General features: G+C 46.2%; 1 protein-coding gene across 1 annotated transcript in view; it reads left to right on the top strand.

Moving 5' to 3' along the window:
• Positions 1–26,532, top strand: part of Tanc1 (tetratricopeptide repeat, ankyrin repeat and coiled-coil containing 1) — a 225,399-nt gene that overhangs the window by 18,362 nt on the left and 180,505 nt on the right. Inside the window, exon 2 of the mRNA XM_051166670.1 lies at positions 15,129–15,229. The gene's annotated coding sequence lies outside the window, so the exon portion shown is untranslated. The remainder of the gene's footprint in view (positions 1–15,128; positions 15,230–26,532) is intronic.

Genomic DNA, 26,532 nt, shown 5'->3' with positions numbered 1-26,532 from the left:
TAGCAAGCCCTCAAAATTAGAATGGGTCTTGCTTTTTCAGTGGACTTTCAGAAAGAGATTTCTAGGAAGTTAGAGTCCTGTTTTTCTTACTTACACAGAAGAGTTTGAAGGCTGGCTGGCTTGTGGGACAGAATTCCAGCACTTGGGGGCAGAGAAGTAGCTGGGTCTGTGAGTTTGAGGCCAGCCTGGTCTATACCTGTTAGGGCTATATAGTGGGTCCATGCCTTGGGGGAAAAAAAAAGAGTTTGGAGGAGTGTTGGAATCTTGGAAAGCAGAGAATAAGAAAGAAGAATACTACATATTCTCAGCTTGTTCAATTGCCTGAGGTTGGCCTAGGTTGTTTCAGATTAAACCGAGAGACTCTAGGTGTGTAGCTCAGTGGTAGACTGCAGAGTGCTTGTCTGGCATGAAAAAAAAAAAAGGCCCTGGGCCTGGAGAGATGGCTCAGTGGTTAAGAGCACTGCCAGTTCTTCCAAAGGACACGGGTTCAATTCCCAGCACCCACATGGTGGCTTACAACTGTCTGTAACTCCAAGATCTAACACCCCCACACCAATGCACATAAATCAAAATTAAGTAAAATATTTAAAAGAAAAAAGAAAAAAAGGCCCTAACTTTGCTTCCCCATTACAACAAAGGCCACTGACTTCGGTCTCTTCTGCTTTCCCCCAAAGTAACAAAAAGTGCTCAGCTGTTTCTAAAGTCAAGTCACCTCTTATTATACATCTGGGTAGGACTGGTGACATCCAGTCCCTGACCTCTTTGTCATGTGCAGCTCAGCCACGCTGAGGCTTTGAAGCCAGGCAACTTGTGGTAGGGTCCCAACCCCCAGTGCCTTGGTCCCTGCGACCCGAGTGGACTGCCCAGCTTCCTGGAACTTGCTCTCTGAGGACCTGGGATGTGGCCTCTTCTGAAGGTTGTTTTGGGAATGGAGTGTGGTGAAGTCCCAGACTACTGCTTAGTAGTGAGGCTTAGTGTCTGTCCCGGCACACTAAGGGCTTGCTTATTCCTCTAGGAGGGCTGACTGTGTGCTGCTCTTCCTTGTCTGCGACTCCTCCAGAGCTGGGGGGAAGTCTCTGATTTGCGTGGGGTTTGATGGCAGGTTAGAAATGTTCGAGTTTTGTCTTTTGTTGGTAACCACAGGTGCTCATAGTAATGTTTGCTGCCTTGGTTCTCCGGGACAGCAGGCTTTGCATCAGCTGGTGCAGATCAGGATTGTTTCTTGTTCATTGAGTTGGGAGGAGGGAGTTCAGCCTTCCCTAACTTCCCGGCTAAGTGTCATTACTCCATCCTGTACCCATGGCAGGGCTTCTCAGCTCCCAGCTCCTTAGTCCCTATTCTGACTGGTGGGGGTCAGTTGGAAGCTGTGCTTGCTAGCCTGTCAGTCATTTAGAAGATGCCACTTGAGTGTCTACTTTGTGCCAGGCTTGGGGCCCAGTGCTTGTTCCTAAAATGCTTAATTTGATCCTCACAGGGCCTCTCTTCTCGTCTTACCCACTGGGCCCATTTTGTAGATGGCCGTGAATGGTGATTCCCCACCCCCACCCCTGTGCACTAACTTTCTGTTCTTGCCCTATCTATTTCTCTGCCATGGGCTCCCCAATAAGTGTTTCCAGGGATTGCTGTGTCTGTCCAGAAGGGATCACTTTTTAAATCTGCACGAGTTTTGGTTCAAAGGGCCATTGCAATGAGTAGTATGGGCCTACAGATGCTGTGGAGTTGGGGGGTCGGGGGTGGGGGACAGCTTTGGGACACTGACGGTTCACGGGGAGAGCTAACAGGTAGGATTAAGCTGGGCTACTGTGCCCCCTTGGATTTTTGAACAGCTCTCCCCCAAAGCCCTTGCCTGCGCATGCTAAAAGCAGGTTTGTAGGGTCGGGGCTGGTACAAAATGTGTTCATTATACGCTTTCTGTTCACTGTCATTTCTAGATTGCTTTGGTCTGACGTTTGTGTGGGGGGGTAATCTTTAGGTTGCCCACAATTGTGAACTCACCCTTATCTCTGGGACTTTACAATTGGAGCTCCAAAATACACAAGAGAACCATACAATTTAAGGAGTATCTGTTGTGGACTCTGTTTCAAGTTTCAGCATCTGCTTAATGCCCTGGTCTTCATGTCAGAGTCTCAGTTTCTTCTTTTTGGAGGAGGGTGGTGGGGGGGGGGGGTGGGGTCATTGTACTCATGAGGACTGATATTTACACAGGACACTTGGAGTCTGGACGGACTCTTGTTAGAACCAACAGCATCAGGTTTGTCGTGAAAGTCTGGGTGCTACAAGGATGAAGCTGTGGGCTCTGTGTTGGAAGGACATAACCTCTGTGGGCAAGGCGACACTTGTGAGTTTCCCCAGTTGGAGGTTAAGTGCCAAGACCCAGGTTGAGCAGGAACAGGGCACAGGAGAGGCCCCTCTCCCCTGGGTGTGGCTGATTCTTTGAAACTTTTGTGCCCAAGCCGCCTTTGGAAAGACTGAGAACCGAGATTGTGTCTCAGTTTGCTGTGATAAACGCTGTGACCACAAGCAGCTTGAGGAAGGAAAGGGTTTATTTTCATTTTACAGGTTTTGGCCATGAGCGAGGGAAGCCAGAGCCAGGAGTACAAGGCAGGAACTTGAAGCTAGAACCGCGGAGACCGGGTGCTTGCTGACATGTTACCAGACTCTCATTCGGCTACTTTTTTTTTTTTTTTTTTAAACTGCTGGTAGCATTCTGTATACATAGCACAGGACACCTTTCACACAAAACCTTGACGTCACACTAATACAACTCTGTTGGTGTCAGAGGACAAAGATGTAACCAGACTAGTGATGGTGCTGCTTGAACTGCAGGTTACAGTAGCCACATGTCCCCAGTTTGTTTTCTTTGTCCAGGTTCATGTACGCCTTTGGGTGGCCCAGAGCACTACCTCCACTATCACAGACCGTGACCACCCAATGGTCCACCTCACTCATGGGCTACCCTACTGTCAAATCAGTGGCAAAACTCTCCTTCACTCCTTCCTGATGACCTATAAACTGAACCTACCTGCCTAGTAATGGTACCCTACTGATATTTGGCCTCTTCTGCATCAGTTAGCAATCTAGAAAATGGCCCCCAAAGAGATGCTCGCAGGCCAATCTGATGAATGGCTCGATCAAGGGTCCCTCTTCTCCGGGTGTGTCAAGTTGACAACTAAGATTAGCTGTCCCAGGCATGGATGGAAACATCCAGAGCTATGCTCAGTTTGAGAGGAGTAGGGAGGTTGCAGGAGGAAGCAGTCCTGACTCAGGAGCTCCGAGAGCCTGAGGCGTGGTTATTGCTGTGCCTCGTGGACCTTGCCGAAGACCTGAGGCTTGATTCTATAGGTGACGGACTCTCTGAAAGGGCTTAAGTGAAGGGACATGGTCACATTTCCTTTTTGTAAATCGGTAGGAAGGGGTAGGAAGGGAGAAGAGAGACCAAGAAGCCAGGGAGACTCTTGTGTGGTTAAGATAGTCACTTGAACTTGGGTAGGTATGGGAAGCATGGAAAGAGGAAATCAACGATTGATTGATTGAAAAATCCATAGGTGAGCCGGGCGTGGTGGCGCACGCCTTTAATCCCAGCACTCGGGAGGCAGAGGCAGGCGGATCGCTGTGAGTTCGAGGCCAGCCTGGTCTACAAAGTGAGTCCAGGATGGCCAAGGCTACACAGAGAAACCCTGTCTCGAAAAAAACAAAAAACAAAAAACAAAAAAAAAAAAAAGAAAAATCCATAGGTGCATAGGGGGAAGAAGAGAAGAGCTGTCTAGAGCACTGTTCAGAATTTTAAATAACGGTGAAGTGGCACACCAGAAGCAGGAGCGTGAGGAGTTTGGGGTGTCCCGCCCTGAGGTTCCCGTAGGATCTAGGTGGAGATGTCCGCAGTAGGCTTTAGAAGCTCAGCGGGAAAAAGTCAGGTTGGGGATGAGAGCAGGGTTCGGGATTAAGATGCGGCACCACGAATGAAATGCTAAGGATACTTACATGTAAACTTCTGGTTAAAACATAAATGCAGTGTTTTCTGAGACGAAGACAACAATCTAAATGTTAAGAATCAGGGACAGGAGAAATTGCCTTTCCAGGCCCCTTTGTACTGTTTGGCTGGTGTTTTTTACTTGTTTTTTTTTTTTTTTTTTTTTTTTTAATTAGGGGAAATACTGTAAAGAAGTGATTAATGTTGTACATTATCAGGTGAGCCGGAAACCAAGAGCAGAACATAAAAATACCCCGTGCTGCAGTGTGTGACGCTATTATGCATAATTCTAGGTTACTTCATGCTCTGACAATAATACCATTCACGGGGGGTTTAGAATTTCCACCTTTCACATACATTATTTCAGTCAGAATTAATCACGCCTCCATCTGTGCTACCAGCAATTAAAATATTTTAAGAATTATAAATGTTAAATGATGCTCGGTAAAGTTTGCAAAAGGGGAGAAAAGCGTTCCATTATGTGCTTAAGGCAGCGGCTATAGCTCCCTTCCCTTCTGCAGCCAAAGTCTGGCTGACTTAGGGGCCTTTTGTTTCATAGGGGGTCACAGATTTCCCAGGTGGTGCATAGTTTCTGGTGTTTTTAATGTCTGGGTCTTCGCTTGCCCCTCATACTTTCTATCATAGTCAGGTTGTTTTGGGCCTTGTTGCTTATCTCTCTCTCTCTCTCTAGATGCTTGGGGCCAGCGTGGCCTCTTTGTCTTCAAAATCAGGGCACAGAGAAAGAGCTCAGCAGGTACTCCAGAAAGAATAGATGCTCATTTTAGGCTTTGCAGCACATTGTAAGGTAGAGATGGTAGATATTTTGGGCAGTTTTCAGCCAAGAGGAGATTCAGGAAAACAGTCGTGTACAAGATGCAGGACTTAAGCACTCTTCTGACCTCTAGCCTTTCCATCATCTTTGAAGTCAGAATCTTCAGTAGGTTTTACTGTGGGAAGATGATTTAGCATGAAGGATTTTGACACCTTTCACTCCTCCCCCCACCCCCACTCCCCCACTCCCAGAAAGAATTTCTCTGTGTAGCCTTGGCTGTCCTGGAATTTACTCTGTAGACCAGGCTGGCCTCGAACTCACAGAGATCCGCCTGCCTCTGCCTTCTGAGTGCTGGGATCAAAGGCGTGCGCCACCACCACCTGGCGATTTTGACATCTTTGAGAAGCTTAGGAGCTGTCTTGTGGTCTGGAGACAGTGAGCTATAGTCACGCCCCAGCATCATGTCTGACAAGCTGCGTTTTATCACAGCCACAGAAACCCACCTAGAACAAGTAGGCAGCTCTGTACAGTGGACGAAAATGAGGACATGCCCACCGAGGTGTGGTTGAGGGGAAGGTTTTTAGTGTAGATAGGAAGGAGAGTTCAGCCAGAGGCATCTGGAAGAGTCCAGACTGAACTGGGCCATGAGAGGAGAGAGAGGTGGTAGTCGCGGTGGTGATGATGAAGACCAAAGGGCACAGAGAAATGAGAGGGGGGGGGGGGGAGGGAGGGAGAGAGAGAGAGAGAGAGAGAGAGAGAGAGAGAGAGAGAGAGAGAGAGAGAGAGAGAGAGAGAGAGAGAGAGAGAGCGTGCCTAGGGCAAGCCAAGAGCTGAGGACTAACAGGACAAAAAGAAACAAGAGAGCGCATGGCCAAAATGGTAGGATTTTATGAGAGTCAGAAGCTGGCGGAAGGGGAAGCCCTTGGGCTGGAGAGGTTTAGGGTGTAGGTAGGGTGAGAAAGGCAGAGGGGGAGCCCCAGGTGCTGAGTGAGCCTGCCGGTGCTTTGACTTGTTAAATAGGCACAGCAGGTAGCCTTAGTTTCTTTGGGACCTGACTGGAGGTAGCTCAATGGAGTGACCGGGGCTTCTGCGTGCTGTTGAGGTGAAGAGCAGCTTGCTCTATGTAGGAGTACCTCCTGTCCGTCAGTCTACTTTCAGAAGCCCACCGTCAACCAGGGTCTGAAATTCCTAGTATTTGCCTTGATTGCTTCAAGAGGGACAGACCCATTCACAAACTTGTCGTGCAGTGTCGAAATGGTTTTATTGTTAATTGTCGTGGTGGTTTGAATCGGCATGGCTCCCACAGACTCCTGTGTTTGAATGCTTGGCCTGTAGGGAGGGGCATTGTTAGGAGGTGTGGCCTTATTGGAGGGAGGAAGTGTGTCACTGTGGAGGCGGGGCTTGAGTTCTCAAGCTCAAGGTAAGCCTAGCTGGCAGTTTCCCCCTGCCTGCTGGTTAAGACATAGAACTCTCAGCTCCTCCAGCACCATGCCTGCCTGCATGCTGCCATGTTTCTCTCCATGACGATAAAGGACTAAACCTCTGAACTGGAAGACAGCTCCAATTAAATGGTTGTTTTGTTTTGTTTTGTTATAAGAGTTGCCTGAGTCGTGGTGTCTCTTCAGCAGTAAAAGCCTAACTAAGAGTGTTATTGTTTTTAATCACTGTGACTAATTTATAAATTACACTTTATTATAGGTGTGTGTGTGTGTATGTGTGTGTGTTTGTGTCTGTGTGTGTACATGGGTAGGTTTTGGTGCTAAAGATTTTGGCATTTGTTGGAATGTATCCTTTGGAGAAAGGGGTTTTATTAAATGGCATCATTGCATTTATTATTTTTTCAAACGCATTGCATATCTTTAAATTTTTTATATCTCATTTATTTCTTGTGTGATGAAATGCATGTGTGTGTGGGTATCATGACCTGCATGAGTCAGTTCTCTTCTTCTACCATGAGGGTCTTGGGGACCAAACTCAGGTTGTCAGGCTTAGTGACAGCTCTCTTCACCTGTCGAGCCTTCTCACTAGCTCTTGCACTATGTATCTTTTTACATACATACAGTATGCCAAGATGGTGCCATTTAAGCATGTTTATATGCACATGTATGCCCTTACATGCATATACATACCCACACGCACGCACGCACACACACACAGAGAGCATCTGGATGGTATTTGGTTGATAGGACTGAACAGTTTTTCTTCTAAAAAGAACCTTTGTACCATTTGTCATCACTTACATATTCCATAATTATATGTATGTATTGGTTTTCTCGAGACGGTTTCTCTGTGTAGCCCTGGCTGCCCTGGAACTCGCTCTGCAGACCAGGCTGGCCTTGAACTCAGAGGTCCTTCTACCCCTGCCTCCTGAGTGCCGGGATTAAAGGCGTGTGCCATCACTGCCTGGCTCATAATTCTATATTTTAATAAGCACAAAACATTTTTCTCAGTCTAAAAAGAAATGAACCTAGCCAGGAATGGTGGTATGCACCTTTAGTCTAGTACCCAGGAGGTAGAGGCAGGTGGATCTCAGTGAGTTCAAGTCCAGATGGGGCTACATATTTTAAGTTTCACCTTAAAATTTCCATTAAAACTTTAAACGTTGCTTTCCAAAGCCCTCTTTAGGGTTGTCCTGAATCGCAGTGCGGATAGGGTGCTCAGCTGTGACAGGTGATGCTGCAGGTTTCTTTAAGGAGTGCCTGGGGTATAGGGGACGGAACTCGGCTTCTCTTCACCCTCCCAGAGTCTTAGGCTGGTTGACCCAGAACAGATTAGTAGGGGGATCCACGTTATGTATACAGGCGTAGGAGTCTTTCTCACAAAGCAAGACCGTTGGCATTTGTGTAGCACAGTAGGTATGGTGGTTCCAGTGGACACTGCCTTCTGATGCGGGTAACGTCTCTTGTGCCTTGACGCTGTTGGGAGCAGCTTTTTTGCTGATGTCTCCTTCCTGTTCAGGTGCCCACTCACTTATCCTCGAAAGCTGCCCTTCTCAGAGTAACTAGCTCAGAATGTGTGCTGAGGTATCGTGGTCCCCGGCAGCCATATTTTGGGTGGCACATCCAGAGCCCAACGGCAGTATCACTCTCGGTCAATTAATGAATGTGTAAAGAGGAAATCATTCTACTGTGAAGAACTTTCCCACCGGCACAGGCAGAGAATCCATGATACAGGCCTAATTTTAACCAGAGAGACTCTGTCCCAGAGAATCAAGAGGTTATAAGCTGGCAGAACCTGGCCTAAGTGTTTTACTTTGTGGCTTATAGATCAGATCTTTATTTTATCTATTTCTACAGTTAACTGAGGATCAGAATCTTTATTAGGGTACGGGAGAGGTAGGTGGGGAGGAAGGGGAGGGCAGGGATGGTGTTTAGAATAGAGGCCAGGTTAGTTAGTCCTCCCTGCGGATGAAGTAAGGTCTCCATGCTTGTTTTCAACTTGAGACTTTGTCTTTGGTAAAGTGTCTTGTATTGGTCAGTATAGGCCTGGAATTTATAGTTCTCCTGCCTCGGTCTCACAAATATTGTCTTTAGTGCTTTGAGAATGGAAGAGTATGATTTTTGGTTCCTTGATTTTTTGTTTTTTAGTTTTGAGACAGGCAGTGTTCTGTTCTTGAATTTGTCTGTGCGACAGAGGCTGGTCTCGAACTCCTGATCTTTCTGCTTCTACCTCTTGCATGCTGGGATCACAGGCATGTGCTGCCATGCTAGGCTATGCTTCAGATTTTAACTTTGAGATTTTGGTATTATGTCTGAGTTGCATTTGAAAAAGAAAGTGCTGATGTCTTTTAGAGCTTTATTTCTTTCCACTTATGTGTATGTGCCTACGTGAGTATGTGTGTACCAAGTGCGTGTGGGAGCCCTTGGAAGCCAGAAACGGGGGCAGGTCGGACCCCCTGGAGCTAGATTTTCAGCAGTTGTGAGCAGCCACCTGGGTGCTGAGGGGTTTTGAATCCAAGGCCTTATGCATTCTAGATAAAGACACTGCCGTTGAGCTGTGAGTAGCTGTTTACTGCCTAGTCCTTTTCTTGCTGGTTATAAGGACTGAAGGAGATACTTTGTGCCTTGTCTAGTTAAGCCTTCTGCACAAAGCCCTCACAACTGCAGTAGTTTCCCAGTGTTGTAGCCCACAGTGTCTGTGTGGGGTTGGCCTCTACTTCTGTCTAGCCCTGTGTTACCTGGGACTAGAGGTCTGCTGGGCGCAATGCTATGCATTGAAAATGACTCAAAAGTGAGCATGAGGTTTTATTTCCATTAGGCCGTCAGCAGAATGGAAGATTACTGTGTACCGGGGTAGTTTCTGTTACAAAGCACTTTTTGGTAGGGGTGGGTGTAAATGCCACTGTAAAAATGTTAATCCCAGTATCAGCCACTTGAGCTTTATTAGATCTGCTGGAGGCAGATTACCCACATGCAGTCCTCTCTTTCCTCTCCGGACAAGCCCAGAAGGCAGGAGAAGGGCAGGTAGGGCCCAGGCTCTTCTTAGGTTCTCACGGATAATGAGACATCATCTGGGCAGAGGGATACTGCCCTTCCCTGCCTTCGTTTAAGTCTTCTCTATCCTTTAAGCTTAACGTTTTTCTAGGACATGCTCTAGACAGCCCCCATTTCCCCCCCTTGCTCTCTGTAGGAAGCAGCGTTGCACCCGTGTCCTGCCTTTGAGGTGCTCCTGCTGGGTGACAGTGGACCTGAGGACATGCCCCGTGCACCTTTGCTCTTGTCTAGTCTTGCCCTGGAAACTGTTCCTAGTTCAGTGCACAGCTTCCTTCTTTTCTCTCCTCTTCTCTCATCTCCCCTTCTCTTCTCTTCCTTTCTTACATCCTTCCCTCCTTCCTTTTTTGAGACAGACTCTTCTCTGTAGCCCTATCTGGTTTGGAACTCGCTCTGTAGACCAGGCTGGCCTCAATCTCACAGAGATCCACCTGCCTCTGCCTCCTGGGTGCTGGCATGAAAGGTGCAACATTGAGCTGATTTCCTTCTTTGCTGAGATCAATACGGCATCTTAGAAGAATCTTCCTGTATGGCTTCCCACAGAGCAAACAAGCTTCTTAATTTTAATTTAAGGACAAGGGGGGGAAAAGGAGCTTAAAAATAACTTGGTATGTGTCCTTCAATGTTTTTCTTTTCATAGACATATGCTAAATGGTATGCCATTCTTTTTTTGTTGTTGTTATTTGGCTACATAATTTTATTTTGGACACAAGTGTGGTATATTTTTATCGCATGCCAATGTGTGTTCAAATGATTCGCAACAGTTGTGTGTGATTTGCTCTTTTGTCTGTTGGGAGTAACATTAAATTTATAACTATTATTACTGAGTTTTAGGTATCGTTGTGATAGAATGCCCTTCAGGCTCTGTTGAATGTCTTCCAGCCATTAACTTGCATTACATTAACATAAAATGATGAAATCTGTATAACTTGTTCATATTTTTAATATCTGAGCACTCTCCATGTCCCAGAACTGTGCTAGGTGCTGGCTGAGCCCCTCAGCTGTAAGGATCATAGTGTCAAGGGTAAAGCAGAACATGTGCACCCCGCGAGTTTTGCTTGGGTCGTATACAGCACTCTAGCTAGGGTAGGCAGGGAAGAATTGAATATTCAGATCAGACACTAGGCAGTGACTGTGTGTGTGAGTGCGGGATGTGTGTGTTGAGATGGAGGGCTCAACGGAAGAGTCTAGCTGCTTTATTGTATGACAGTGACAGTCTTGTATGACACTGAAGACTTGGGACACAAGGCATAGGTAGGGACCCAGTTCACTTTTAAGTATTTTGAGTAAAACTCTAAAGGCAAAAGGTGAAGCAAAACAAAACCAAAACAAAAAACCCAAACAAACAAACAAATAAACAAAAAGCCCCAGCAAACACAATTCTGGAGTTCTATTATGTGTACACAAGGTTTAAGAAATGATATGAGGCCGGGCGGTGGTGGTGCTCGCCTTTAATCCCAGCACTCAGGAGGCAGAAGCAGGTGGATCTCTGTGAGTTTGAGGCCAGCCTGGTCTACAAAGTGAGTTCAGGACAACCAAGGCTACACAGAGAAGCTCTGGCTCAAAAAACCAAACCAAACCAAACCAAAACAAACAAACAAACAAACAAAAAAAAAAAAAAAAACAAAAAAAAAAAACAAAAAGAAAGAAAAAGAAAGAAAGAAAGAAAAAAGAGATGGTGTGATATAATCAAGGAAGGGGGCTGGGATGTTCCATGTTGAGTGGGATTAGAATTGGAGACCCAAGTGTGGACTTGGGTTTAGCTAAATGTTGATAAGTCAATGTGTGTAAATGGGCTAGTACAGAGGAATGGCGAGGGCCTGGCATCCATCACACTATTAGTAATAAGTATGCCTGTCTCTTCACTCCGCTGGTGCCATCCTCCAGTGACCCGGACTCCTTGGAAAAAATGCATAATTATAGATCTGGAGCGTCTTGTGTGGCTAGAAAATAAGGAAGTCCTCAAAAAAAAAAAAAAAAAAAAAAAAAAACCAAAAACAAAGGATGTGGGCATGTCAAAAGGAGGAAGGAGCCAACCTCAAGGAGCTCCTAATAGCTAGAGCTAACTTTAGCAACAAAATAAATAGTGCGGTACTGCATAGTAATCCAAAGCATAATGTGTGTATTCACATGACATGAAATTTATGCTAAGTCAGGAAATGTCTTTCTTCTAGAAGAATTCCAAATAATTATTACAGATACTTTTCCTTCAGGAGCCTAAGGCTGAAGTTACCACCGCCTCTAGCTCACTGAGGCAGCTGCTGAGCCAAGCAGTCCAGGCCAACCTGGTGCTTAGCTATCCTGTGGCAGTGTGGGCATACAGTGATTGCAGGACCTTTATCTGCTGTCTCCTTAAACCCACAGCCCTAGGCTAGCCATTAAAAAAAAAAAAAAAAGCCAGACAGCTCTACTGCTATGCCACTGCACTGAGCTCACCGAGGAGTCACCATGAGCTTCTGAGCTGAAGAAATTTATGGACAAGAAGTTATTGTTGAGGTTAAATGGTATGGTGGCAGACGTACAGGGAATACTGTGTGGCTTTGGTCCCTTTGTGATTGGTGAATGTGTGGAGATGACAGCAGGTGGGTAACAGAGTAACATTGAAATGATGGTCATGCATGGAAATAGCATCATGTCAGAACCCTTCGAAAGAGTCTAAACACTAGCTGTGAGTTCATCAGAGTCCACATCTCTCCCCAAAGGGCATCTTTGGTTCTGGCCTAGGATTGGGTTATGAGAGTTCATTTTCATATGAAACTTTTCTGCTAAATAAAGTTGTTATATTCAAAAGAAAAAAAAAGGGGGGGGGATGGGGGACAGACAAATCCCATGGAGGAATATTTTACAAGATACTTGACTAGTACTCCTTGATAATGTTAAGGTCATGAAAAAGAAACAAAGAAATAAAAAACTGTAAGATACCAGAGGAGATCAAGGAGTCAGAGGACAAGTAGCTACAAAGTGGGGCCCTGGACCAGGAGCTGAGACCAGGGGGACGTTAGTGGAGAACGAGAGTAGCCCAGATGATGTCTGATTATTAAAGACACCTAAGTACTCACCCCCACTGCTGTGTTTGAGAGCATTGACGTGATGACCTTTATCTGCATTCTACAGCCGGGATTTTACTCTCTTGACTGACCACACGCCTGCTCATCAATCTGTCTTATTTTAGAAAGCATTTTTAAAAAATTTAATCAATTTATTCAGATTACAACTAAATTGTTATCCCATCACTTGTATCCTCCCGTTCCTCCCTCCCTCCTGCTTTCACCCTATTCCCCTCCTCTAGGTCTAAGACCAAGGGCAACCTCCCCCCCCCACACTATATGGTCATAGGCTATCAAGTCTCATCTTCGTAGCCTGCTTATTCTTAGAAAGCACTTTTAAGTTGCAAGCATCAGTGCATATGCCTCCCCCATAGAGAATAAAATATTTTTATTAGTACATATTAATTATACATAATAATGGGCTTCATTATGACATTTCCACCTATGTAATGTAATGTATTCTGTCTCGTCCAACAACCATTTTACCCCCCTCGCAATACCACTACTCCGCATTCTCTTCTCTGGCCTCGCAAACTGGTTGTCCAGGAGGTCCAGGCACTTCTTAGTTGACACGACATCTGTGGTGGCGCCCTGTGGAGTGTGGGAGGGGTGTAGGTTTTGTTGCTGTGTCCTAGAGTGATGAAAGGTGTGTGTGGCCACCTGAGCATGCTTGACTGTCTGTCACATAGCTGTACCTGTGGGCACTGGGTTACTATGGGGTCTGTGAGCATCCCAGAAATAATAGCTGCCCTAGTGTCGGGGCCTAAGGGCACCATTGTGGGATGGAAGCCCGGGTTGGGGCAGAATGTTGCATTACAACATTTATCTCTGGAGAGCCTGAGGCCTTGCTACACCCTTCTTTCCTTTTCTGGGGTCTCCCGAGGAAAGAGGATGCCAAGGAGTGCAGCTTTAGCTCTGGAAGGGGGCAGGAGGATGCTCCATCAGAGAGGGCAATTATGCAGAAAGGACAGCAGTCACTCCCAAAGCCCACAGAGCTGGGGCTGTGCCCAGAGGCTGGCCTTCCAGCTGCCAACAGTGGCCCTATTCAGTTTGGACGCATAATGATTTCAAAACTAATCAGGGTCCAAAAGCCCGAGGCTGGAGACGAACACAAATATCTTGTTGACCGAGCAAACATCTAGGTTTTGTCAGATAGGAAGTTACTGAGGAAGGTCAGAGTGATGTAATAGTGTGTGCTATGCTTTCATCCTTAAACAGATGGGCCCCCAAGGTACCATCTGCAGCTCCCTGGGCCCTTTGAAATCATTTCCTATAAATGAAATTGTCATAAGTCACTATTGAGACATCGGTACGCTAGGCATACCAAGAGGGAAAACTAGACAAAGGAAGGAAATTTCCACTGCAACTGACTGCTTCCTCTTCCTTTGCCATATAAACAGCCCCGAGATTTATTATTTTGCTCAGCTTTCTTATATGGCATGTGAATCTCGTTGGTGTTGTTTACCAGTTGTCCAACATAGATTTCCCTTTCCTCTCTCAGGCTAACACAACTGCCTCTTACCCTACCTAAGCCAGTGTCAGCTGGGCACTTTGTATAAGCTGTTTTGCTATTTTTGGTTTTCTGTTTTTGTTGAGGAGGAAGTAGTGTTTTTGTTTCTGGTCTCTCTCTCTCTCTCTTCTTTCATCAAAGGAATATATTTGCACTGGGAAGGCAAGCGCAGGGAATGTTTCCTAATCCAATTCAGAGAAAGAAAGTGTACAGCATTGCATGTAAGTGGCGGGTTTGTGAATCTTCCTTGAAGTTTTTAATAAGCCACCTCAATAAGACATTATCAGAGGAGAAAGCAGGGTCTGCAATACTCATTGATTCATTTATTGAGCAGTTATTGGCACCTGTGCCAGGCATAGCTCTGTGCCCTGGTAGACAGATGCAATCAGTAGGAAATAGTGATGTGTTCTTGGAGGAGTGCGGAGAGTTAGAGGCAGGGGGAAGAGTGAGGACAGGCATCTTGAAGGAGTACAGTGTAGGAGAGGGATGGACATTGGGCAGGGGGAGACACCCAGCAGGAGCCCAGGCAGGTATGTCTTGTAAATGTCTGGTCTACTTATCTAAGTGGGGAGAGATAGGCATGCACCTAGAAGCCGGTCCCAGGAAAGGTTGGTTTAGAGTCAAAGTGGAAAGCTTGGGGAGGTACCTGTTGTGGAATCCTGGTGAGGAGCGGAGAGGCAGGGAGGCGGGATTCAGTGTATCAAACCTGCTCGCTTGCCCTTCTGGGTGGAGTGGGAGGGGGTGCTGAAAGTATGGCGCAGTTGAAGGGGCTTTAAAAAAAAGTCTTTTTGAGGGCCTTTCTGGGGCTGAGCGTTCTAAGTGGTAGCACACCTTCCCTCTTGAGGGCTTTTTGGCTTGGGATGTAGTTGAAAAGCTGAGGCCTGGTCTGATTCCCACCTTGTGGCCAGTGAAGAAGACCACGGAACGAGGCGAGTGATATAGCTAGGGGGTTGGGGTGGTTGAGTAGTGTGGGAATCTGTGAGGTCTGAGTGTGACGGACAGGACACATTCTAGGGCCACCAAAGAGCCTGGGCCTTGGGAGAGCAAGTCTGTGCTGGCTGGAAGGACAGTGTTGCCTATGGAGTGTGCCTGGTGGTCAAGCACAGACTCAAGAGCTAGAGGTGGGTGTGACGAATGACAGTCGCTGTCGTTTCATTTACTGGACACAGGTCTAAGCCCTTTCACGTGTCAGTTAGACAACACCACCACCAACGGCTTATCTACAGATGAGGCATGGAGGCCCAGAGAGGAGGAGAAACTGCTCCAGGTTATATAGTGGGTCAAGAGATGGAGCTGGGATTTTAACCCAGATTGTCCCTTGTGCTCTTGTGCCTTTTAGGAGCTGACAGAAACATACAGGAAGAGGACAGGAGAGAGATTTGTGACTGAAGGGCCACCTTATCCGCGTTTCCTCGGTGAATGAGAAGATACCAGAAATAGGTAGGTGTCAGCTGAGAACTGGGCGTGGAGAGTGATATGACCATTCGTGAGGCGGGGGACAACCGAGGGAGGAGCGGTTTTCACATGTGGGGAGGGGGGAAGTGGGCAGGAGAGGTTCCACTTGCCCTGGCATGTGTTGGAGCTGATGCTTCCTGAGCCAAGCAGGCAAGTTCGTGTTCAGAGAGTGGCAGAGTTCCGGCAGCAGGCGGAGGGAGGAGCTCTGCTCAGACGTTATTGGCAGTGATGGCTAAGAACTGTGCAAGCATGCATCTGTGCCACTGGAGCTAACTGTAGGCTCACAAATGGTAAAATGTGTGCCTTACCATCATAGAAAGTATGAGAGTGGAGGGAGGGAATAGTCACCGCCAGTTTACAAGAGCCTTTTCTTTGCAAAGTGGGCACTTAGCAAAGCTGTGAATGGATGCCAGGGAATTTGCTAAGTGCTTCATGGGTCGCTTTCATTTAATCCTTGGTTTGAGGGGGTGAGGTCAGCACTGTTGCACAGACTGAGGGCTCCTGGGTTTCTTGCCTAAGGTTGCACATTTAGAAAGTGGTGAAGCTGGTGCTGTTGGCTCCGCCTGCCCCTACTCCGGGAGCTGACACACAGAAAGAAGGTTCTGGAAACTGTAGGGGGTGGGAGTTGTCAACAGAGGTAAGGAGAATGCTTGATGAGGAGAGGAAGGTGGGAGGAGGCCTAGTAATGGGACCACAGGGGTCAGAGTGTGATGGGAGAGCCTAGCCTCCAGTGTCTGGGCTTGGTACAACTGTAATAGAACTGTCAGAGGGACCAGCAGGCGACTCAAGGTTATAGAGGCATGAGTGCTGGGGTGGGGGGGTGGGGTTGTGGTCTGTGCTACCTACAGACACCTAGTTACTAGTAGATTCTTCCCAGACTGGGACCTGTGGGTAGACAGGATGGATCTGAGGACTGTGCTGATAAGCAGCGTAGCCTGTCCCTCTGTCTCATGCTCCTCCCAAGTGAGCCTCTTTCCTGCCACCTTCCCTGGGGGCAGCTGTACCCACCGAGCCTGCAGTCATGAACCTGATACGGATGGAGATGGATGGATTTAGGGAGGAGGAGGAGGCCTGACTGTTTTTGTGCTGCCAGTGGCAAAGCCCATGCATGAAGTCAGATCTCAGTAGTCGGCAAACCGAGACCTCTTGTCTTAGGTTTCCTTTCTTTTTGGCAGAATAGTTTGAGATGAGTCTATTAGGATGCGAGTGGCTGTAGGCTGGGGTCGTCACCTCAGATGACAAAGGCACGTCCGTACTTACGGTTGTGTCCCGCGCTATTTGTGATGACTGTGGTGTAGGTGCACAGATGTCTCAGGCACTTGGATTCTGTGAGGTGTTTATGACAAAACCTAAACTGTTTATGAGGGAAGTGCTCCCTTGAGAGAGCTGCCCTTACCATCTTCCTTCTTCACGTGTTTGCTCTGGACCCAGCAGGATTCATTTATTCTCCTGGTGGGTGTTTTTTGTTTTTTGTTTTTTGTTTTTTTTAAATTCTGTGCTGAGAGGTTGGGCTGTCCTGAGGTGTGCTTCCTGTGAAACAGTGGTGACTGGAGAAAACCAAGTCTGTGATTATACAATCATCCTGGAAAAAAAAAAAAAAAAAAAAAAAAAAAAGATGGTTCCTGGCAGGTCCCGCAAGGGCAGCCTGGAAACGAACAGCGTCGTGAGGGATTGGGTTGCTCTGCAGTTGAGTCTTGCAGCTGTCAGATTCTCCGCAGTACTGTACGTCAGCTGTAACCTCCAGGTGTACACAGACCTTCATCAGCATCATTGAAAAGTGCTCTGAGGATCCAGACAGAGCTCCGTGGGGTGCTGTCCGTCAGAAAGTCATTTGCCAGACCTTGGTCGGTTCTGGCTGGGATGTTTTTTTACTCACAGCCTGGCAGGATCTGTGGAGCTTTTGCAGCAAGGAGAGGCAGAGGGTATCTGGGCTCATCTGGGTCCTGTCTTCATCAGTAGTTTGTCTCCTTGGCTTTTCACCAGCTCAGACACACTGAGAGGCCAGGTAAAACTTGCCTTTACAGCAGGACTAAAGTGGTCCTTCATTTTGTAAAACGATCGGGGCTAATTTGGGGGCTAGGGTTATAACACAGCGGTAAAATACTTGCCTAGCATGCATGAGCCTCTTGTTTGATTCCAGCCCTTCCTCTCCCCACCCCCCTCCAGGGGAGCTAGTATTATAATGAATTTTCTATGCCTTCTTGGAATTGCCTAATGGGCTTCTGCAACAGGATTTTTAAGTTTTACTCCGTTATCTCTCAGCCAAGAACATTCCTAACACGTAGAGTGAGTTGAATATAGCTATGAATTACAGGGGGAGGGGGTAACATTGCCCGACCTGTTCAAAGCCACGCAGTGGATGTCTTGGGAATTGGTAGCAGGGATGATGGCTTTGCTGCAGCCTCTCTTCACTGAAAACGATATTGAGGGGTCTGGAGAGACAGTTCAGGGGTCTAGAGCACCTGCCGAATTTAGAGGTCTGTGTTAGGTTCCCAACACCTACATGCATGGCTCACACAGCTACCTGTAAGATTCTCATACTCTCTTCTGGACTCTGCCGGGGCCTGCGTTCATGTGTATACACCCTCCCTATACCACATATACACATAATTGAAAAAAAAAAAATAAATTTTAAGAAAGGAAAAGATTCTGAAAAAAAAAAAGAAAAAGAAAAACAAAACCTGCAATAATTGAGTATAGAAGAGTCCTGAGTTTTATAAAAGCACAAACGTTCTATAAAAGTATTTTTCTGGGGCTGGAGCAGCAGCTCTCAATCTGTGGGTCACGATCCCTTTTGGGGGTCAAATTACCCTTTCACAGGGGTCACCTAAGACTACTGGAGAACACATATTTACATTATGGTAACAGTAGCAAACTTACAGTTATGAAGTAGCAATGAAAATAATTTTATGGTGGGGGGGTCACTATAACATGAGAAAAGGCGTTAAAGGGTCACAGCCCTAGGAAGGTTGAGCACCACTGGGCTGGAGAGATGGCTCAGTGGTTAAGACTACGTGGTCTTCTTGCAGAGAGAATGTGTGTTTGGTTCCTAGTACCTGTGTCAGACAGCTCATAACTGCTCATAACCCCAGTTCTGGAGGCTAAATGCCCTCTTCCGGCTTCCCAAGTTTATGCTTGGCACACAGACCCATAAAATAAATACGTCATCAAAAAAATAGTTTTCCTCTTAGATGGGCGATGGTGGTCCATGCCTTTAATCCCAATACTCAGGCAGCAGAGGCCGGCGAATACCTGAGTCCAAGGCCAGCCTCATCTATGGATCAAGTTCCAGGACAGCTAGAGCTAAACAGAGAAACTCTGTCTCAAAAACTGAAAACCAAACACAAAGAAAGAATGAAAGAAAAAGTAAAAAAAAAAAAAAAGATTTCCCCATCTATTAAAAAATCCTAATCTTTCTAGAAAAATGAATACATATTTATATATTTTAAGTGTTAAAAGCATTAAGTGAGAAAAAAAACTTAGAAGAATTCATATATTTTATAAATACTATCTACATTCATGAGTTTGAAAATTGGTCCTAATGTCACACCACACACACTCTATTTGTATGTCTATGCATGTACCTGAGTGTATGTGTGTGCACCACATGCATTCAGGAAACCTTGGAGGTTAGAATTAGCATTGGATCCCCTAGAGCTAGAGTTACAAATAATTGTCAGCTATGGTGTGTGTGTGTGTGTGTGTGTGTGTGTGTGTGTGTGTGTGTGTGTGTGTCTGCCTGCCTGCCTGTCTGTCTGTCTATCTGTCTGTATGTGGAGATAGCTCTATGCATAGGCCTCAATAAAAGTACTTTTAACTGAATAATAGGAAGGCCAGGAATGAATACTGAAATGCGAGAATGTTATGCTACTACCTAAACTGTATGAACGCAAACACTTTATGACCTCAACTATAGTACATTGATTTTTTGGAATTATCTATAGAATACTGTGTTAATTTGGCTAAGAAATGTCCCTCATTGGCTCAGGAATTGGAACACTTGGTCCCCAGTTGGTGGCGCTGTTTGCGGAGTTGACACAGCCCTGCTGGAGGAAGTGTGTCCCTCGGGGTGGGCTTCGGGAATTTATAGCTCACCATTTGCAGTTCCTTCCCTCTGCTCCACGTCTGAGGTTGGAGATGTGATCTCTTTGCTTCCTGCTCTGGTCACCATGCCTGTGGCTTGCTGACATGCCATCCTCTATCGTGATGGGCTCGTAGACCTCTGAAACCTTAACCAGAATACTCTTTTCTTATCTTTTTTTTTTTTTCCCTTTCAATTTATTTTATGTGTATGGGTATTTTGCCTGTGTGCACAGAAATGTGTACCACATGCATGCCTGGTGGGATGGAATCCCTGGAGCTGGGATTGCAGATGGTCGTGAGCTGTCACGTGAGTGCTGAGAATTGAACTTGGGTCCCGTAGAGGAGCAGCCAGTGCTCTTAGCTGCTGAGCCATCGCTATTTTGTTTGCCTATGGTAACTTCCAACTCCTGGGTTCAAGTACTCCTCCTGTATCTGCTTCCCAGATAGCTGGGTCTAATGATGCATGCCACCACAACCGCCAGCCAGTAGCCTTCAAACATTTCTCCGCATCAGTAAAATCCTTGCTCACACCTCCAGCACTTGTACATGTATAAATTATACGCATATATTTGCTTGGTGACAAGCTGTTTGCCTGAGAGATATGCGAAAATAGAAACAAAAGAAGAAATAAGGCAAATAAATAAAGTGAGAAATTATCTTATTTCTTTTTGATGCTCTGGACGATCACCTCCCACCCTCTACTTCGGATACAACTGGCCGAGGATGACAGCGATCCAGAAGAGGAGGCACACAGCACTGTTTTGAAGGAGGCTTTGCTAGTTTCTGGAGTGGTGTGTGCAAGAGAAGTTGACAGAGACATACGCTGTCAAGCAGATTGAGAGTAGGCTGGGTGCGGAGTAAACCAGAAAGCTGGGGGTTCTAGCTCCCTCACCATCTGCCTAAGGATGCTGCTAAGGGATCATGAACCAAGCCGCAAGGATTAAAGCTCTCCCGTTAGGCTGGTCAGATCACGTTCTCATGGCTGGATACTGGACACAGAGTGTAGTTCCCGCATAAAGTGCGCATAATAGCCTTTTCGTTTGGGAGGCCTTCCAGCTCTTGGAAAGGAGTACGTTTGAATGGAATGATGATGATGACGATGATGACGATGATGCCAGGTCAACCACTGGGAAGTGGAAATAAGATGAAAGCACCAGACCCAGGTTTGCTGAGGTTTGAGTGGACGAGGCTTCGATCAGACTGGGGAGACAGGAGGCCAGCAGGAGGGGAATGTTTACTCTTGTTGGCTGTTTGCTGGCCAATTAGGACTAATAGTCTTCTATAGCAGACGGTTTTGAGATTGTGTGGCATGACTAGAGACATCAAAGGACACTGACCTCTGCCACTCTAAGGACTTTAAGGAAGGAACTAAGCAAGCCTGCAGCACCAGAAACCACCTCCGACCAATGTGTGGTGAGCCTGTGGGTTGACTGGTGTCTGGTTAGCTGATTTCCTGAAGTTTGCTGTCAGGGACCCGGTGCTGCTTGATCGTAACTTGGTGATTTCAGAGTATTGTTATTTAAAGAAATAAAAGCAGGCAGGGGTGATAAATGACAGATTGCTGCCCAAAGCTCCAACTCTCATTTGAAAGCGCTTAGAACAGTGCACTTGGTCCCGAAAAGAAGGGGGGTCTTTCACAGCATTGCAGTAGCAGCGGGACTTTAGAGACTCCCCATAAATAAAACATTTGAGCATCGTCTGAGTAAGTCCAGCAGAGGTGTTTCACAACTGATGAGAAAAAGAGTGTCTTCAGGAAGCAGGGGCTACGGGTAACCACTGGCAACTGCACATGGGAATCTTCTTAAATGGTGCCCTTGCAGTGTCTAGAGGGCACTTGGCACCCCTTTCCTTAATTAGGAAGAAAGAACTAGCTGGCTTTCTGACTAGGGAATTGGTGTGTTTGTGGCTTGGATGGGGGGCTGTGATACAGTAGTTGAGCAGCCTTTAGAGGTGACAGAAGCAGGAACTGATGAAGTGAGGATTTGGGGTTGCTGGCTGTGCGTGAGTGAAGAAGAGGCCGCACTAAGGGTTGATTGAGTCAGGGACAATTTATGCTGATTCTCAGTGGGACGGTGCACACTGAGCCTCATCCTTTGAAGGGGAGCCCCCCCCCCCCCGAGAGCCCCGCAGGGGCCTGGCCTCCTCATGTCCATGTCCGTACAGTAAAGAAGGATTTCAATTTGCAGATTATAATTTGCCAAATCCTATTTCAAGGAAGGGGACGAATGAATGTGTGCTTGTAGAAATAAAGGGCTTTAAAAAAAAAAAGATCTGAGCGAGGTCTTGGCAGATCATTTGTCCGCACTGGGCTTATGGGGATAATCTTCGGGCCCCCTCAGTGGATGTAGCCATTCTGAGTAGATGAGGATGGAAGAGGATGCAGTGCTGCCTCCTTGATTTAACTGCCTTCTGTGTGTTTTCGCTGCTTTATGAACAGCAGTTCCTAGAGCCGTGTTTCCCTTGCTCTCTCTCATACCCGTGAGGTGTATCACCGTTCCCAGTTCACAAGTGCAGACAAGGTCGCTGGTAAGCGGCTGAGAGCTGCACATTGGGGCATGGCCATACTGGTCATAATGAGGCTATCCGTGATTCCATGTGCTTCGACTGAGAAGGTTTTGTTTTGTTTTGTTTTTTGTTTTCTTTTTAATTCAATGTTTGGGGTACTAGAATTAATTCTGTTTAAAATTTTTTTCCTGTTTTCTCACAGATGACTTTAGAAGTAAAATAAATATAAAGCCACTTATTTTAATTTATGTTTGCAGTGTTGGGGGCATGGGGGCGTGGGGGTGCGGGGGGGGGCAACCCGAGTCCTGTTCATGCTGGGCAAGTGTCCTACTGCTAGGATACGCTCCGAGACCAAAGTCAAATTTCTAAAGATTGTACGATCTTGAATACCCCCATATATTGACTTTGTAGGCTGATGACATACATATAGGTATACATGCAGACATAGCACTCCTACATTTAAAAAAATACATCAATAAATAAATTTTAACAATGGTTTTGGCACTGGAGAGATGGATCAATGGTTACGAGCACATGCTGCTCTTCCAGAGGACCTGGGTTCAATTCCCAGTGCCCACATGGCAGCGCATATCTGTCTCGAACTCCAGTTCCAGGCTTCTAATACTCTCACACAGATGTGTATGCAGTCAGAAAGAAAGAAAAAGAAAGAAAGAAAGAAAGAAGGAAAGAAAGAAAGAGAACATTAGAAAAAAGAAAAAGAGAGAACAGTAAAGAGTGTTTCATGCTAGGTAAAGCAAGCTTGCCTGTTTGGGTCCGCCTCCCCCTCTGCTCTTCATTTTTGAGACAGGGTCTCTCTGTGTAGCTCTGGATGTCCTGGAACTTACTCTGTAGGCCAGGCTGGCCTTGAACTCAGAGATCCCCCGCCTCTGCCTCCCAAAGGCACGCGCCACTGCCACTAGACTTCCCCTTTTATAAAGGTCTTTCAAATGCTGTCATGAAGTCTCCACCCTGATGACTCCAACTAATCCTAATGTAGTTTCTAGGAGCCCCTCCTCCAAACGGCCTTAGCATAAGGATTTGGAGATAAAGTTTCCCACACAACCTTTGGAAGGCGTGTGTCAGTTCTGTGTGTACCAGCATTGTGCTTCTGCAACCAGGTGAACTCTACTGTAGGCAGACTTGACTGGCTGCACAAGGCCTGTGTTGGGCCATCATATGGCCCCTTGTGGAGGCCATTCTCACAGAACCACAAGCTATACCACGCCTCCCACTGGGCTCTTGCTCCCACTTCTTAGTCCCCATCCCCCACCCCCAAGCTTTATAGATTAATAATATTGTTACTGAGGCTTCTAGAAGTGGGGACCCAAGAAAGAGACCCAGATGGTTGAGCTAGAGGGGTGTTCGCACTATGAGAGAAACAGGAGCCAGACTGACTCCTGTTCCCAGTAACAAATACTCTTGTGTTTCCCAAAGGCACTTTCATTCTGAGTAGTGTTATCTTGTACCAGAGATTCAAGCTTTTGTAAAAGTGAGGTGTGATGGAAACAGCAACATAGGCCCTTCAGCCTGTAGCTATTGTCAAGGCCAGGGCTGTTGTGGCTTCTGTTTAGTAGAAGCCTAAGTGAGTATCCTAGCATATTGTACTTAATCTTCAGGAAAGTTAGTGGCACTGAGGATGTACCTGTGGTGTCCTGCTTGCCCAGCATGTATGAGGCCCAGGATTTGTTCATGAAGGAAACTCATTGTGTGCGGTTGTGCCAATAGCAGTGTTCTCTGTACCTGCATGCAAACACATGTTTGAGGACATTAAATTATCTTGACATTTCCTGACGTGATGGTTACTAAAGTCTCCACCATGTCAGAGATCCAGTTCAAAGTACTTTCTGTCTTCATTTTTCTTTCTAGTATGAACGGAAGAATATTAAGACTACAATATATTATGGACAACTGGTTTGTCAGTTTCTGAAGCAACATTTTTATTCAACAGCAAGTAAAGCAAGTTTGCTCAACTAAATTATTCATAAGAATTACAAGACTTGTCATTTAGAATGGATGTTAGGATATTCAGGTCATTTAGAAGACTGTGGTTAAAAATAAAATGACCCAAATATATAGCTCTAGTTTTTTTTTTTTTTTTTTAAAGGCAAGTTTAAACTCTCAATTTTTATTTGACATTGGTCCTAATTCTGTTTCTTGAGGAATGTCACTGTCTACCCTGTCAGTGTTGAAATAAAAACCAATTCTTCTGTTGTTGTTGTTAGTTTCGTTTGTTGTAGCCAGGTTGTATGCATGAAGGATATGATGTAAGTGATGGAGGAACTGGAAAAGGTCATGGGCAAATCATTCTCCAAGAGAAACTGGAAACAATTTATTGCTTGTTCTGATCACTCCTTTTGTACTTAGAAGGAAAAAGCAGTTGAAATATGAACTGGTCCCAGTCTGCTCTGGGGTGGTAACTGGAGCATAAAATGTTGAAAATCAATTATGTATTTAGGGAGATGAAAACAGGCGGACATATTGAAGGCATGCTATATTGTTTGGTGAACAAATCAGAGCATTACGTCATCTTCCTTTAGTAAAATGGGTCTAAGCGTCACAGACTTGCCATTGATCTTGGGGGAAAACCCTGTCTTAAAAATAGGCTTAGCTTTGTTGTTGTGGACTGATAAACGAAGTCTTTGGTGCTTTTGTTTTGCCCCATGACTTGCCATGGTTTATGGGAGTGTGGTACATGCAGGGCCCTGTTTGCTGCCCATGTTAAGGAGGTGGTAAGATCTTTGCAGGATGGAGCGGAGAGTTTGAGATTTCTCCCATAGCCCCACCAAGACTGAAGTTGTGCTTACAACCACACTGATGTTGGTGGGTCTGAGAGGCCCTGTGGCCATCGTCTTAGCCTTCCTGTGGTAGGGGAAGCACCTGAGGTTGTATAGACTCTGTGTTAGTGCAGTCACACACGGTGACTTGCCAGCTGGAGCTGCGACCCAGGGCCTGCAAGCATGCAGCGACGGCTGAGTGCCATGAACTGTGCACCTCTGCAGCAGAAAGTCAGTGTGGGAGACAGCTCCAAGATCATGGTGTGGGCGGGGCTGTTTCCCTCTGAGGCCCATTCCAAACCTCTCTGGCTTTTAGGTGACCGCCTTGCTGCTTCCCCGTGCCTGTTCCTTGTATCCAAATTCCTGTTTGAATAAAGGCACTAGTCGCATTGGATTAGGCCCGCTGTAATGACCTCTCTCTAAAAGGTCCTGTGCCTTAGCACTTTGACATTCATAGTGGGAAGGACCTAGCAGCCCTAATAGCGGGCCCTGCGCTCACTCCCCTGTCTGTTCATTGCCTCTTCCCATTGTTTAGCAAGCATTTGATATCATTTGCAGCTTGGGCAAGAAGGCCAGATTTGTCCTAAAAAAAAATTAACCTCCCCATTCTTTATTCTTTTTTCCCCCATGCTGACTTGTAGGTGGATGCCATGTCTTAGATGTAATTTTTTGCTTGAGGCTGTTTTTCAATGAATTTTAAACATCAGTCTCCCCACCTCCACTCTGTTTGGTCTTTAGAATATAGAAATACTTGTCATTTGATGTACACATTGATTTAAAAGAGGATACATTGGGGTGGGGCCTTTGTCTGTAATCGTTTTTCCTTTTAGTCTGTTGGCAGCTTTTAGATTCTGTTTGTTTATTTACTCATGGTTTGTGCCCTCACAGGGGAAAATGATCCCTGTCTTAAGATGTTTCCTATAGCATATACTGTCACCTAGGAACATGGCTCACTACAGCATATACAGTCACTTGGGGGACACAGTTCTCTACAGCATATACAGTCACTGGGGGACACAGTTCCCTACAGCATATACAGTCACCAGGGGACACAGTTCCCTACAGCATATACAGTCACCCTGGGATACAATGCCTTCGAACCAGGCAGCCATGGGATGAAGGTGCCACAGGGTTCTCACCAAGATAGATAGGCATTCACCGCGCTATATTTAGAAGATAAGCGATGTGCCACATAATTTGACTTTTACTAGTATTTAAAAGAATCGTTTATGCCCCAAAGGCATGGATTTATTTAAGAAATTCCTGTGTACAAAGAAGCTTTTTCTTGGAGTCAGCCTGATGCAAGATTATAAAACCATGGGTGGTGATTCTCCTTGCAGTGTTAAGAAATAAACATTCAGGGCTGGAGAGATGGCTCCAAGGCTGAGAGTGCTTCCTGCTCTTCCAAAGGTCCTGAGTTCAATTCCCAGCAACCATACGGTGACTCACAACCATCTATAATGAGATCTGGTGCCCTCTTCTGGGGTGCAGTTGTACATGCAGGCAAAACATTGTATACATAATATATAAATCTTAAAAAGAAAAAGAAAGAAAGAAATGTTTCACACCAGGCATGGCAGGGCACCCCGTTAATGGTGGGGTACCAGCACTCGGGAGGCAGAAGCAGGCAGATCTCTTGAGTTTGAGGCCAGATTGTTTTATAGACTACAGAGCAGGTTTCCAGAACAGCCAGGGAAACAGTCACTTGGAAAAATAAAAATGAATTTAATGTTTTGAGAGCCTGGTATGGTCGCACATATTTTACTCCCAGCATTTGGGAGGCTGAGGCAGATGATCTCTGTGAGTTCAAGACTAGCATAGTTTGCATAGCTAGTTTCAGGCCAGCCAAAACTACAAGTGAGGTCTTTTGTCCATCCGCTTCCACCCCCCTTGTGCCCCCCCAAATTTGTGGTGGATTCAGGCTGA

Source organism: Acomys russatus, chromosome 24 (genome assembly GCF_903995435.1).
Source record: "Acomys russatus chromosome 24, mAcoRus1.1, whole genome shotgun sequence".
NCBI classification, from domain to species: Eukaryota; Metazoa; Chordata; class Mammalia; order Rodentia; family Muridae; genus Acomys; species Acomys russatus.
This window is presented reverse-complemented; position numbering and strand designations above follow the sequence as displayed.